This window comes from Sinocyclocheilus anshuiensis, unplaced genomic scaffold, assembly GCF_001515605.1.
Source record: "Sinocyclocheilus anshuiensis isolate Anshui unplaced genomic scaffold, SAMN03320099.WGS_v1.1 scaffold1001, whole genome shotgun sequence".
Classification (NCBI taxonomy): Eukaryota; Metazoa; Chordata; class Actinopteri; order Cypriniformes; family Cyprinidae; genus Sinocyclocheilus; species Sinocyclocheilus anshuiensis.
This window is the reverse complement of record NW_015557116.1, coordinates 332,758-336,993: the sequence shown is the minus strand read 5'-3', so window position 1 is coordinate 336,993 and position 4,236 is coordinate 332,758. Positions and strand designations below refer to the sequence as shown.

Here is a 4,236-nt window from a genome sequence, read left to right as displayed (position 1 = left end):
TTAATTAATTATTAGATTATATTAAAGTTATATTATACGTTAAAATTATAATAAATATAAGATAAAACACTGAATACATGGTATACACATCAGGCTTTATACATTTTAGTACATTTAACTCCAAAATCAATGTGTGAAGTGAACATATTTTTTTTTGTCTTTTTGACATTTCTGAATATTTGTGTACATTCTACACTAAAATTTAGTGATATGAGTTAGTGATTTACAGTTTGTTGTCTTCTCACCAAAATCCACCAACATATTTGTTTAGAACTGTTTCAGACTGTTTTCACTTGTAAACAGTGCTTGATCTGTGCTTAGAGTCATGAGGATTACTTGTGGATTATTGTGATGTTTTTATCAGCTGTTTGGACTCTCATTCTGACGGCACCCATTCACTGTAGAGCAGAGTATGTGATCAGAGTGGAATGGCAACGATTTCCCCTCCGCGCTCCAAGCATTCAGTAATCACTCCGCTCCTTAAGGAAATTTACGGCTAAAGTATTTCAGTATGTTTTGAAGTATCACAGAAGTTCTGTTAATAACATATATTAAAAGAAAATAATAAAATAAATAAATACTAGTAGAGTAGATTCAAAGTGGCTTATTGGAACACTAGTGCTTTCCTACCAAATGCCAAGCTTATTACATGGCTGTCAGCATTAAAAGGTATCATTGCTGTTTTTTGCAATGCAAATTTTGTTTGTGAAGGATGAAAATAACAGTACATTTTCATCAGTTATTTTATCTACGTATCCCTGCATTTCTTACATATTTCTGCTCATTCGAAATCGGATACAGATGAAGTAGCACTGTAAGATTACATTTGTTTGAATGCATTATTGAGAGAGCCATTGCGTGTGAATAAGTGCTGTACCTGTTTAAATAACGCTTTCACCCGAAAATATTAAGTAGGCTATCTGGAAGGAACAAACAAATTCCTTGAACTATAACTTCTCGCTCGCGTCCATTGCCGTCATCATAGCCTTCACATTCTTTCTGATTTGAGTGATCCATCTGTATCAAGCTAGCTAAATATGTTTAACGTGTGCATTTTTGCTAAATATTGTTATATTATGGGCCGTTGGCATGAATTGTGCTCGTGATGGAGCGGTAGTGGAGCGAGTGAAAACCACGACGCTCCCGACTTTTAAAAATCTGCTCCTCGCTCCATTCAAAATCACACCGCTCTGCTCTTATACTCTGCTGAAGAGGATCCATTAGTGAGCAAGAAATGTAATGCTAAATCCAATCCAAATCTGTTCTGATGAAGAAACAAACTCCTCTACATCTTGAATGGCTTTAGGGTGAGTAAATTTGAATGTATTAGTAACATTTTTGTTTACTTTTTGCAGAACAAACGGTTTTGATGGGTCCAAAACCAGTCTAATACAAATAATGAAAGCATCTAGTTTAAAGGGGTCATATGATGCTGCTAAAAAGAACATTATTTTGTGTATTTGGTGTAATGAAATGTGTTTATGCGGTTTAAGGTTAAAAAAACACATTATTTTCGACATACTGAACATTATTGTTTCTCCTCTATGCCCCGCCTTTCTGAACCGCGTCGATTTTTACAAAGCTCATAGGTCTGAAAAAGTGAGGTGTGCTCTGATTGGCCAGCTATCCAGTACGTTGTGATTGGCCGAATTCCTCAAGCGTGTGACGGAAATGTTACGCCCCTCACCATATTGTGATGCCTGCGGCAACCACATGTGATGACCCCGGGCTGGACTCCGCTTTGTCCACGGTGAAAGCCGATCAGGCGATCCACAGCGCAAAGTTGTTGTATTTCCTCAGCAACCAGCACGGATCAGCTCCAGGCATGACGAAGCGATATCGTCCTCTTTTGGAAGGCCAAACAAAGTAGTTTCGCTTTCACAATGAAGCACACAGCGCCTTCACGAAATGGCGGCGGCGGCAGCGAGAATAAAAGTTATGCCTTCTTTCTTTGCGTGAACATTTGGGCGGCGTTATGCAAATCTTCCCACATCGTGACGTAGACATGTGGGGGCGTGTTAGAACGAGCCGCTTTAGGTAGCTGTGGCTGACTCTTAACTTTTATAAAGAATATCTCTTTGGATTTGAGACTTTAGTCTTTGCAACTTTACAGATCTTCTTTATGCACCAAGAGCTTGTAACACTCCAAAGAGCAAGGAAAAATTTAAATCGCATCATATGACCCCCTTTAAGAATGGTTATTGAAATAGAGACAAAAGTATATGTCTGTTTGCTGCTGCTTTACCGTATCCAGTGAAACCAAGCAGATCATTCCAGACTCTGGGCATCTTCCATAAACCGTTGGAGAAGGAGTGACCTTCATCCCGGAGGAATCGCTCTTCTCATCCAATCTCAGGACCTCTGGTAGTCTCATCTCTTCTCTGGTTGTTAGACGCACAGCAGTGTGAGTGACACCTGGGGGTATTCCAGAAAGCAGGTTATGTGACATACCCGGATTAGCGGATAACCTCAACTTTCGGTTCCAAAAACGGAGGTAAACCTGCTCCGCAGGTTATGTTCCAGGGTTAGTTTGTTTCAGAGAGATGATGGAGCATGGCGTGCACTTTTGATGACGATCCTGTGGATGTGGAAGCACAGATTATACAAGGTTTTTTTCACCATGAGAGGGTGATAAGGCCACGTATCGAGGTGTTTTCTTATCGAACGAATATTTGAGGGAGCACTACCGTTTTTCAAAAGAATCGTTAATTTATTTAACGAACCTTTTGAAACCTCACATATCAAATGTGACAAACTGCGGGTCAGCGCTTACCACAGAACACATCCTGTGCATTGCTCTTCGTTTTTTTGCGACAGGGAATTTTCTGTACAATGTGGCCGATGCAGAGCATGTGGGAAAGGCAACTGTGTGTAGACTTGTTCGTACAGTATGCCTGGCACTAAAATGGTTCTTACACACTTTTGTATAGTTCCCTGGCCAAAAACCTCTGTGTCTTATTAAAGAAGAATTCCATAGTGGCAGGTTCGTCCTTTCTAGGAAAATCTATGAGAAACATATTTTAATATTTATTCATACTATTCATATCTATCCATCTATGCATACTGCATATACACACACAGACACAGACTTAATTTTGTAATATCACTTTCAATTTCAGGGTTCCCAAATGTGATCAGGTGCATTGATGGCACCCACATTCCTATTAAAGCTCCTTTAGTCAATGAGGGAGACTATGTTAATAGGAAGTCAATCCATAGCATCAATGTGCAGGTAACAACTGAATTTTCAGTCCTTAATCTTTCAGTGTTAATACCATTAAACTCATTACTGCTTCCCACTAACTAGCTAATATGTGATGCGACCCACCTCATCACTAACGGTGAGGCAAAATGGCCAGGGGTCCGTACATGATGCCAGAATTTTTAGGGAGTCATCATTATGCCACACATTTCAATCTTCACACTTCAATCATTACAGGACACTTCAGTGGTTACTTGCTGGGGTGCAGAGGGTACCCTTGTCTGTCCCATATGATGACCCTATCCTTAACCTGAGCCTGGACCACAGACACGATTCAACCTGGCCCACAGTAGGACACGGGTCAAGATCGAGATGACCATAGGCCTCCTGAAAGCAAGGTTTCAGTGTCTATGTGGGCTCAGGGTCAGTCCAGAGAGGGCATGTGACATCACAGTTGCTTGTGTTGTCCTTCACAACATTGCCACAATAAGAGGCGAAAGCCACCCCCTTGTCCTGATGAAGATGGCCTAGAGGAACTCCCAATTAATCTAGCAGACCAAAGAGATGGCAGAATGCTAAGACACATGATTTGTCAAAATCACTTTAATTAGATTGTTTACATTGAAGCATTGTTAATTTCTTTATTTCCTGAAATAAAAGGAAAAATAGATTTTTATTCATTGCTTTATATACTATTCAACAACAAGTAACAGATTAATGTTCACATATAGTTCCCACCTTAATGCGATGCTCCAGTATTTCTATTTCAAGTTTGGCCTTTTTAATGGCTAGTGTTTTCTCCTCTATTTGAAGCTGTATAAGGTCCACCTCCATGTCACTTTTTCTTATTTGCCTTTGAAGATGGACCTTATACAGCTCCTTTCAAGCAACTAGGAAGGCAGAATAAAAAAGCCTACCACAAATCTGTGATACAATAACATGATATTTAAATAGGACAACTGCAGACAAATTCTTACACTGCTAAGATTGTGTGTTGAGGCAAAAGGACCTTCATCTGCATGTGAATCCCCAGA

The 4,236-nt window shown here is 39.8% G+C and overlaps 1 pseudogene; it reads left to right on the top strand.

Annotated features, from left to right (window-relative positions):
- The first annotated feature begins 2,553 nt into the window (after nucleotides 1-2,553).
- LOC107677739 (putative nuclease HARBI1) lies at nucleotides 2,554-3,813 on the top strand (annotated as a pseudogene).
- The last annotated feature ends 423 nt before the right edge of the window (nucleotides 3,814-4,236 follow it).